Source organism: Rhopilema esculentum, chromosome 18 (genome assembly GCF_057945365.1).
Source record: "Rhopilema esculentum isolate cy_ngs chromosome 18, ASM5794536v1, whole genome shotgun sequence".
Classification (NCBI taxonomy): Eukaryota; Metazoa; Cnidaria; class Scyphozoa; order Rhizostomeae; family Rhizostomatidae; genus Rhopilema; species Rhopilema esculentum.
The window spans coordinates 2,798,845-2,810,392 of record NC_142832.1 but is presented as its reverse complement, the minus strand read 5'-3'; the positions used below and the strand labels follow the sequence as shown (position 1 = coordinate 2,810,392).

At 37.7% G+C, this 11,548-nt stretch overlaps 1 long non-coding RNA gene across 4 annotated transcripts in view; it reads right to left on the bottom strand.

Moving 5' to 3' along the window:
* LOC135696689 (uncharacterized) overlaps positions 1-11,548 on the bottom strand; it is a 36,355-nt gene that overhangs the window by 7,284 nt on the left and 17,523 nt on the right. Inside the window, exon 3 of one of the 4 annotated variants that reach the window (XR_016144835.1) lies at positions 5,397-5,977. The exons of the other annotated variants lie outside the window; for them this stretch is intronic. This is a non-coding gene — a long non-coding RNA (uncharacterized LOC135696689). Of the gene's footprint in view, positions 1-5,396; positions 5,978-11,548 lie in introns of those variants that run through there. 4 annotated transcript variants of the gene reach the window in all.

Sequence of the window (11,548 nt, the reverse complement as noted above, 5' to 3'; positions counted from 1 at the left end):
AGATGGAAAATTTGGCTCTGGTTTAACCAATGCTCAGCCTTGTTTCAAATTTTCAGCTTCAGTTTAACCAGTAAAGCCACTTCTACTTTTTCTTCGTTCCAACTGTGAGCTCCTCGACCTCTCTGTATCTTTGTTCTTCTATCTATATTTCCACATACAAATCTATTTGGCTCTTTCCCAAAGGCAGAAAACTTTTGGAGTAGATTTCCCTCTTCCTTCAAGTTGGGGGTTTGGAGCACGGTCTAGAAAACCTCTGATCTATAACGCACTTCAAACGGGAAGTTACCTTCAACCTGTTTAACCCAACGACATTACCCGCGCCACGAATTTTTAAGTGGAGGGGGGCAAGGCTAGAAATTTAGGGGTTCAAGGCTTCTTACCACTTTTATTGCAGTTTTAAAACTACTTGCTTCGCAAAATAGTGGGGGCCATGGCCACCCCGGCCCGCCCAGTGGTGCGGGCCCTGAAAGGAATACTTGGTTCTGGGTTAACCGATGCGTAACCTTGTTCCAGATTTTACGTTCATCAGTTAAGTCACTTCTACTTTTTCTTTGTTTTAGCTGTACATGCATCTGCTTCTGCTTTTCTGTTCCTCTCCTTTTTTCAATACACCAATTGTCTTGGCTCTTATGCCAAGGATAGAAAGTCTCTCATATATAACGAACTTCAAACAGTAATTCAGAATCTCTTTTCATGCGCGTTAATCTCAGTATCATAATACATCACGGGCAACCCTTTTAAAACCGATTTGCGACAATTACCTTTTTTATCAGGCTACACCTAACGGTAGAAGCCTGGGCACTAAATTATAAATTTATTAGCTAAGTGTACCCTTGTGTTGCAATGACGGTTCCCAGTGAGGGGCCAGCTTCTGCAGAGGAATAGGGTAATCGGCATGACCCATGAGACTACACCCCATTTTTTCCCTTTATCATGAATAATACCAGGCGTATTTTCCTTCAGCAAATAAAAAAACATAACCTACCCCTACCCTATGCATTTTTCAATTTTTTAGAAAAAATATGAGGACTATGTTTTGGCAAGAGTGGGGGTAATTACACCCCAATACAACTCCTTGATGCACTACTGGAGGTTCCTATCTACACAAAGAACAGTAAATTGCTGCTATGGCAAAATCCATTGAAGGTTCAAATTGAGCATTGATGAAGAGTTCTGAAAGGGTCTTACATAATCTCAATTGAATGTTTCAAAGAGCCCCTGCAAACTATACAGGTATCGAGCAGTTCGAAGGGGTTACGGGGTGGGGTAGCTCCTTCCATCTTCATCATATCCCACTCTTTCTTCCTCCTAAGATCTTGTAATCTTTGGAATGCTCTAAACTCTTCCTGTTTTCCAGACTCTTACAACCTGTCTTTATTCAAAACGAAGGTAAACAAACTTGCTTTTTCCTCTCTCACTTCCTAATCCTTTCTCTATTCCTTTGCTAGGGCTTTAGTATAGGCTCATGAGCCTTCCCCTAACATCGTCAACTAAAAAAATATACAGTGGCGTGGCTTTTAAGAATTTTCTATTAAACAGGCTATCCAAAAGGAAATTTCCAAGTACAGATATTCAAGGACGAACTTTAACAGAATAATATGCGACATTAATGGATAGATGAATTAACCATGAGATCTGGTTCATTCATTTTTACTTTCTTAGCGTTGAAGTAGAAATCGCTAAATGCAACAGTCCCAATTTTGCTGTTGTTTAGGAACATATTGCCTCGAGACATCGGAACATATTGGAACATATTGCCTCGATTGTTGTCTTAATAAAAAAGGAAAAGATATTTGCAGATACTTTCAAGCTTAGATATTGGTTAAGTAATAAGGTAGTTAATCCTTTTGTAGAGAATTGGATGAAAATACATTTAAGATCTCTGTTTATACATAGTTGCTATAGTACGTTTACTGTTACTAAGGCGATGAAATGAGCCTTTTGATCAAGAGATTTGAATCTTTTGGGCACAGGAGGTCGCTAATCCATATGCCACCATCGTGAACCCAAATGAGGAAAAGAATAATTAATTTTAAGTTAGCTTCCTAAAAGAAAAGTATTTGCTTGGAAAATCGTCTAGCTCTGATATTAAGTGTTTGCCAAATCCCTTAAAACTTTTTGGACTAAAGGGAAACACTAATCTTAGAAGATTGGGGTTTGACCAAATAAGGGCAAGAAGCTACGCCCTCTTAGCTATATAGTTATTAATATATCCAAATTGTTCCTTCTCTATGCTGTTAAAGGAACGAAACTGCCGTACTAAAAAGCCTCTGATTAACAAAAAGAATTTAGGGTTGAAATTTTAAACGGCTATTTTTTATGCAAAAATCTGCAATGCAAAGAAGAGAATCATGAAAATAATTTTTTAAAGTAATTGTTCTTTTTAAACAAAGAGAAATTTGACTAATTGGTACAAGAAGTTGCGTCGAATGCCAGAAGGACGTATCATCTATGGACGCTGATAGCTGTTTTGTACTTTTGCAAGTTTTTCTAACTTGCTGCTCATTAGTAAAATTATCATAAGCTCGAAAGCCTCAACGCCAATTATCGGATAAGACCTTTACAATGAACGATAACACAAAATAGACAGATTGATATAATAGCCTTGAACAAGTAAAATCGAATTGACGAATTGCTGCAATTATATTCTAAATGATTTTAAACTGTTTATGTGTATTTTCTGACCATGCGTGTGATAGTGATGGCAAGAACTGGGCAGTAGTTTAATCAAGGGTGGCAATATCTATTGCGAAAGCTAAAATGTTTGTGACGCAATACCAGCCATTGGCAAAGTTGCAGCTGTTCAGGGGCTGAAATGAACCAAGTAAGGATCACCGACACAGGAACTTTTAGATATTTTCAGTTCATTTTTTGAATAAAACAGTTACTAAGGACTCACTGGAGATCGTTATCGACTACCTTCCCCCATTCATTTGATCGTATAACCAACATATAACCGAGGTCATTGAACTAACATGTAACCGAGGTCATTAACTAACATCAAGATACCTAACTGAACTGTCTCGATAAGTCACTGATAATCTCACGCTCAATAGCATAACATTTGAAAAACGCTAGAAGTTACTGATGGCATCCAATCATTCAGTTACTTATTGAGACAGTTCAGTTAGATATCTTGATGTTTCTTGATGTTAGTTGATAGCAGAAGTAATGCCATCAGTGACAATACGGTTGTCAAGATGTGAACTAGTTTCTATTCTGCTTAAAATAAAACTTGGAAAGAAAAAACACCCGCCTTGGTTCATCTAAGCATATGATCTCACTGAATACCCAAATTTTAATTTGTGCTGGAGAAACTCCCAAGTGAAGGAATGGCCTTAACCCAGAGATCAAATAATCTAACTGGAGTATAGGATAATTTCTCTTGGGCTTCCTTCCTTCTCTTGGGCAGGGGGTGTCAATATTCCTATGCTGCATCGTCCTTGTCTGAAGACCGTCGTTCTTCGTTTGTTCGTCGCAGTCCAGAAAAGTCAAAAATTGGAAAACCTTCCCCCTGAAAAACAACTATAACAGGGCGTTTCAAAGCAATTAGATGCATTTGGTCTGGTAACATACAGGATAGCCAGCCACTGCCACAAAATATTTTCATTAAATTGTTCAATCGCGATTGTCAAGATGTAAACTAGTTTCTATTCTGATTAAAATAAAACTTGGAAAATCGATTAGATGAGATCAGTGCTGCTTTCGAAAGCGTATCTTGTTGCATTCCTAGTTCTCTGTTCTTACTCGTAATGGTTATCAAGAGTTGGTTTCAATTGACGTCAAAATGAAAGCTTTCTTGAATGATTCAATACTTCTACTGATAATGATTATTAATGGTGGGTAGATGTTGCGAGATATGCTGAAAAGTTCATTTGTGAGGTTACTTCAAGATGTAGATAAGACCAATGGTAATACCCGAGCTCGTTGTTTCCATGGTCTTCTATTATGTATCGGTGAAAATTGATATTGCAGACAAATACAAATTCTAATACGGATCTGTTGCTACAAACAACGACTTTAATCTTTATAAAGGGTTTCCTTAAAGAGTGAACGTGCGTCTCGAGCTTGAAGGCCATTTGAGGCAGTGACGGAAATCATCAATGCCTTCGAGGTCAAAGAGGCTTTAGTTTCAATATCTACTGGAAAATCACCCCCTTTATTCCTTTTAAGTAATTCTGCCTTTTACTTAATGCGTGCTTATTCCGAACACAATTTAGCCGGGACTTTGCCTAATAAAACTTATTAATACAATGACTATAGACAGTGGTTTAAGAGGCCTTTGGGTGGATGTTCAACACGAATTTGCACGCACAGAATGATCACGAATTGAGTGACGAGCAGTCTTTTGGAAGATAACCCTTAAGCCAATGCACTGGGCATACCCCCGAAAATTATCCTGGTAATCTCACTCCATAACCCTTTACCTTCTTTTTCATATATAGGAGATAAACGTTAGTTACTGATAAGTTTCTCATTATCTCTCGCTCAATAGCACAAATTTTGAAAAACGCTAGAAGCTACTTATAACCCCATGTTCAATAGCAAAATATTCAATAATCGCTATAGGTTACTGATAATCCCATGTTGCTCAATAGCATAACATTTGAAAAACGCTTTAGATTACTGATAATCATATGTTCAATAGAAAAATACTCGATAATCGCTATAAATTACAAATAGTTCCACGATCAATAGCAAAATATTCAATAATCGCTATAGGTTACTAAAAGTTCCATGTTCAATAGCAAAATATTTGATAATCGCTATAAATTACTAATAGTTCCATGTTCAATAGCAAAATATTCAATAATCGCTATGGGTTACTAATAGTTCCATGTTCAATAGCAAAATATTCAATAATCGCTATAGGTTACTAAAAGTTCCATGTTCAATAGCAAAATATTCGATAATCGCTATAAATTACTAATAGTTCCACGTTCAATAGCAAAATATTCGATAATCGCTATAAATTACTAATAGTTCGATGTTCAATAGCAAAATATTCAATAATCGCTATAGGTTACTAAAAGTTCCATGTTCAATAGCAAAATATTCAATAATCGCTATAAATTACTAATAGTTCCATGTTCAATAGCAAAATATTCGATAATCGCAATAAGATACTGGTAATCCCATGAGCAGTAGTGAAAAATTCGACAAATGATATAAAAAGGAAGAATATAGAGGCTGAGATGGCCGTAAAGAGAACAAGAGGGAGACAGAGATTGAAGATATTAGACTGGTTCATGAAGATGTAGGGAAATAGAGATGAAAAACAACTAGGCGAGATTGCAAGAAATAGTTCTTCTAAGAAGATGGAAGGAGGACGCACCACCATGATCTGTCTGGGGAATCCGATGCCATGACACCAGAAGAAGAAAAACGGCCATAAGTCATTGATAATCCCATGTTCAATGAAATAACATTTGATTAACGCTACAAGTCACTGATAATCCATATTAAGAGAACACGTTTGACAAAAGCTATAAATTACTAACAATCCCATGTTTAATAGTAAACCATTCGATAAACGCTATTAGTCATTGATAATCCAATGTTCAATAGCATAACATGTGAAAAACTCTGATAATCCATGCCTAATCGAATAATATTTGATAAAAGGTGGACTGACTATTCAGAAAAAGCTGACAAATGCGCTGTCAGACAGTTAAGTGAACTAGCCAATACGCTGAAGGCGATTCCCACAGCGAGAAGAAATTATGTTACGCAAGACAACTTTATTTTCACCATCCCTGAGCAGGGAATGAAATAAAAACAGAAAAGTTATCAGAAATTACACAAAGCAGAATGATATCGAGTTTAAAGAGAAATACAAAAAGGTACAGAGCTACAAAAATAATATTTATAAAACATCAGATCGTTATACCATGTATGCCTAAAAATTAAGCTAAATTAAGAAAACACAATCTTTTCTTTGCAATACATTTAACCATGGAAGTTTCTTCCTTTTGTTCTAAGAAGAAACAAACTGAAAATGTTTATTGTGGTACACTCTTGTTTTTCAATAAGAATACTATAAAGTTTTCCAAGCCTCGATCTTTGTAAGAAATTGCTGCTTTCTTTCGAAAGAAAGAATAAATGTTCTTACATTTTCAAATCTGATAAGGTTTTAAAGGAACATCACCTGCTCTTGAATAAAAACCACGGTTTTGTAAAACGAGATATTTCAGTCCTACGATATCCTTTTATGAACATCCCAAAACAGGCAACTGCTGGAAATGAACTGAGGCTGAGCAACATTCTTATAATATTCTTAAAAATTAAATGATTCGGAGCCTAAATATTTTTATAAACAGTCTTTCTATAAAAGAAAAAGTGTATATTCAAAGAACAAATAAGGGTTAGATGTTTGCCGAAAGTTTGTTAGTATTTCATTAAACTACTAAAGTATCTTTGTGTTGAAAGGGGATCTGACAAGTTATCTGCGTAAATTGCCCAGAAACACATAAAATATTCGTCGAATAGTTTTATCAAATACACTTCTTTTTCTTTATAAGAACACTCTCTTGGAACATCCAGACTCGATTCGCACCAAATTCAGAACAGCGTAGAGCGTAAGAACAATGTGTTTCTGTCATGTTAGCAGAACAGAGCAGATCTTACCAGCTATTAAACTGTGCAACTGAAAGTCCGCTAAAAACTGTCCTTTGGTTGTCTTAAGAACAATTTCTAGTGAAGATCTAGGGCGATGTTTTACACAGAAACTCAAAAAATGCTTGCATCGGAATCTACTAATACACATATTTACAAACCCTGGTGCCATAGCAATGGCTTAAGTTATACTTCACGGTATGAGGAAAAATGTAATCTTTCCAGAGTTATTACCCGTGAAACTTTCAATTACTTAGAACTACAAATAAAAAAAACGGGATTCAGAATTCCTATTGAATACTTTGCAGAAATGTTTGCGAAACTATTTAGTAATGTTCTGTAATCTAGCAGGATATTTCCTTTCATGTAACAGGTTGCAAGGAAGAAAGTTTTTTTTCAGCCATATCAAAATAATGGGGAAAATAAGAGTGAACGCAAAGTAGCCTAAGTTGTCCAGTGCAGGCAACAATACATCAAGAGGGGGTGAACAACTGAAAAATGAAATCAATCGCTTCTGTAAGGGTTTATGGGGGAATGGTGCCCAGAGCACACGACAGTGAAAAGCATGTGTCCTGCATTTTCGTTCTCGGAAACAAAAAGGCATTTAACATGGTATTTTACGCTTTCAAAAAAGGAATGGTCTTTGCATTGAATGAAGGCAAGGAGCTTTAATTAAAGTTTGTTAATAAAAAAGGCGTTTATAGTAAATTTTGTGCACGGGATGGTGCAATAGACTGTATCGATTGACATGTACCGAGGAACGAAATTATATCAATAAAAATTATTCGATTTAATACAGGCGAAAAGCCATGTCATATTAAGAACAATTGCAATGGAATGCAGCACTGTAGCTGACTCAAATTACAAGGCTTAGACAAAACTCTGTGAAAGTACAATTCACACTCCTTTATAACTTAAACTTTAACCCTACTATGTAACAGTCGTTGGTTCTCTACCCAGTTAATTGTTCTGTGTTTTACCTGTGGTAGAGAGCATAACTCTTCGAGGTTCATCAGTTTATCTGAGACAGGTTTTGTTGAGTAATATGGTTTTTTACAAGCCCTGTTCTCAATCTCCAGCCCTGCGCCAGTCTTTCGAATAATTGTGAAGATTTGACTGTTGGAAAGGACACCACAGCTAAGACCCACAAGTGGCAGTCGTTCTTTGATATCCGTTCTCAATGTCTTCATGGAGTAGCTTCTAGATGGCAGCAGCTCGTATAAACTGCAATCGTCCTTTGTTATGTTCTCTGCTGAACAGCCGCTAGATTTGGCTCTCTTGTATCTTAGTTCTTGAATATCATCCTGAGTTGTTTGCCCCTTTTCAGAGGCTGGCTGTCTCATTCTTTTATCAACCATATGTGATTCGAGATTATGGCTGGATTTAGCCGTGTTGTTCAAACTAGACACTCCAATGCTGCATCCAAGGTTATATGAACTTGGTTCAGCACTCACTGTTTCTATTATGCTTCTTTGACTCTCAATGCACTTCTCTGTTGGTATATTCAAGAGCTGTTCGTTATGAGCTTTTCTAAATGACGGCACTGTTGGCTTTCCAATTGTTGTCATTTGAATAGCAGACAATTTATGATGGTGATGACTGGGCGTTTTAGGTCCTTTTGTTACACAACTGAAATCTTCCATGCTTTCGTCTTTGTTACGCTCATCGAACAGCCAACTGTGAACCTTTTCTTTAGATCTGTTTAGACACCTGCATTCACTTAACTGTAAACAAGAAGGCTTATTCTTCCCTGTACAAGTCACGTTGCTGCGGTATTCGTCCCACCTTCTAACGTTGCTTCTAGCTTGTTGTTTACATTCATGGTCCAGAAAGTCTTCACGTTTTCCGGATAGGAATCCTTCGAATATATCGTCATCTGCGTCAGTTCTTCGCTTTTCTGTGTAATTATTATTAAATAGGTTGCTTGCTGGCAGTTCCGGGTCATCTCCGCCTGCGTTATGACCTTGCGGAGCTTTTGCGTAATGTTGATCTTCGTCTCCCAGAACATTTATAACTGGTACTTTTACGTATCTTGGGCCTTGGATAGCGTTTGCGTCTTTGATTTTATTTAACATGGTTTTGAACGTTTGGTTATCTAAACTATTTGAAACTTGACTGTTTGTTTCGTTAGCGTCGTCTGAAAATAAAGAGTTATCCAGCCTTTGGCTTTCGTTAAGAAATTTTCCGGACGAAAAATTGTCGGCGTTTATTTGCATGTCATCTTTATGGTTCCTTGATCGTAGTAGTCGACTAGATTTTTGAGGAAGAAATTGTTGATGCTCATTCTTGTGGTCGCAGCAGAGAAGTGTTTCAGCTGAATTCGACTTGCAAACATCTGAACGCTTCGTTAAGTGTTGATCATTTGATGTCTTGTTCGAAAGTAAGTCATTCTCGCTCTTGGTAACGTGTTCATAAATTCCTTTTCGATAAGCAGTCAGCAAATCTTTACGCCGATATCCGCAAGCCTTTCGTCGTGCGTGTTCGTTTTTACTTTCCATTCCATGAATATATTTTCTTGAAACATGTCATACTATGTGGGTGAGTCGTCTGTGATAAGTCATCTCGTCTTGCCAAAGACACGTCTACTCGAATAATTCCTTCACTCTCTCTGCCTGCTCTTTTCCAATTACATATTTGCTTCCAAACATTTCCCTGGACAGGTGACGTAAGGTCTAGATAGTCAGGCGGCCGATTGCTTCCGCGACGGGGGTATACCATCATAAGCAATGTCGCGGCACCTGGCCTCATTGTCCAAGCCGAGAAGATTGTGCACGTCCATGGTCGGACAGACAAAAATTGCTTTTAGGTGAAAAATTACAAAAACACCATGAGCCGTGGTCATTTTAGATAAGTACTGAAGGGGCATTTAGCCTGGGTCAGGAGCAAAGTATAGGGGCAATTCTCCTTACAGCCCCATTGAGACTTCCTTGTATTCAGCCACAGCTCATTGCCCGCTTTTTTATAAGAGGAATGGCTTGGTCCCCTTAATAAAGTTGAAGTCTTTTAAAAGAACCGATTGCTGGGATCAAACAGAAAACATATTTAATGGTTTTAACCCAGCGTGTCCGCTCTCACTCATTTGCGTACCCAAGCTCACCTGAGAGATCTAAAAAAGTCCCCTTTCCTCTGAATTCTATTTGAACTTTTATTACCTTTCCACTGAGATGTTAATTATGAGCTTTGTACAAAAACAAAATGAACAGAATTCCTGCTCTGTTACAAAACTGCCAATATTTCCATTTTAGGCTAGGTTGCAAACGACCTTTATACTTACGAAAGTCTTCCCTTTCAAATCTTGTATTAAATCAAATTGAGGTGGTGCTCATTCTAAAGAATCTTTCGGTTTCATAATTATATTAATGGGTAAATTACAGTCACACATTTGATTCTATGTATCAGATGCTGTGATATTGTCAGCAAAGAGGAATCTTGGCCTTGATTGGTTGTAGAAAACACCATATTTCGGTGGTTTTTCCAGATTCCAAAAGGCACCCCTTTTTCTAAGTTCTCCGGTCCTACGTTTGAGGGAAAGACCGAGGGGCAAATCACTCTAAGAAAATCTCGTACACCTATTGTGAAAATCCTATTGTTTTATCTGAAAATCCCCAGAAATCCTTTTGTTTTAGGCAAAATCTCGTACGCTATTTGCAAGAGTGAATCGCCCCTCGGGAAAGACCACCTCTTCCTCAGAGGTTTTCCGGATGATCTTGGGTACACCTCTGATGAGGGTGGACAAGCTGGGGTTTTTGGCAAGAATCAGATTGAGGCTACCATGAAAACAGGTTGGGAAGATAACTCTTTTACACAATTTCTAAAAAAATAAAAATAGATCTGCTACGGCTATTGCTATGGCTGCCGCCGAAGCTACAGCTCTCTGCAGAAAGGATGGAGGATGCTTGAAGTAAAATCTAATTCATCAAGGCTGAACCACTGAACTGGGAAAAGCTTAATTTTGGAGGAACAGACAAAACAGCACAGAAATGGGCTTCAGTCGAGGGGTAGCACCTTTGCTCTCAAAAAGGGACAGCAAAGTCTATTGTCTAAAACAAAGAAATGTCATCGAGAGAGGAAAGGTCTACTCGTTCCTTGTTCAGGGCACTTTTTCATGATAACTAAAAAGGCAATTGTCTCTTTAGCCCCAGAGACATTTCGTTGTTTAAGATAACAAAGGGAGTGTCCTCTAAGGCCTAAAAACCCATCTGTAGCAAGGGTTCAGTATTAGGGGGCACGGGGGGCACTTTTTGATGCCAAAAAGTAGATAATTTTCTCTTTGGCTATTTCTACTTAAATCTTTTCTCAATGTTTAGCGCAAGAGCCCCATCGTTATTTTATAATCCTATACCCCTAGGTTTAACTCCCAACTTAAAGTTTCTTAAAAACACTTTACCCATGTTAGCACGTATAAAAGGGCCTTGCCGATGACCCTGATACCAAAATGGACATTACTCAAATAAGAATTGTTCTATTCCTTCAAAATAAACACCGAACAGCCACACGTACCACCAATGAAACACTACGTACACTGCATTCCATTCCATATGACGTCACTGCGGTCGACTTATACTCAAAACGACCTCCGTCTTTAGACTTAGAGTCATATCTGAGAGTGTTTTCTTTGCATTGTTTTCGGCCTTCAAAGATTTAATTCATAACTCAAGGACATTTAAATTGAATCCATGGAAACACATATCAACTGTATTGTGAAGCAGGTCAGTCGGAACTGGTTGCCATCGAAATTCATGACTTCAAAGCTAGCCTTTCCTACTTTATGTTCGTATTGAGATGTACGCATTTATTTGCCGCCATCTGAGCATATAAATGCGTTATATAACTGAGCATATGATCTGAGTAAGCACCTTATAATCAAACCAATGATCAAAGTCGAGCTTTTCTTCAAGGTAGTGCTTCGAAACTGCTACTTTGTGCTCCACTT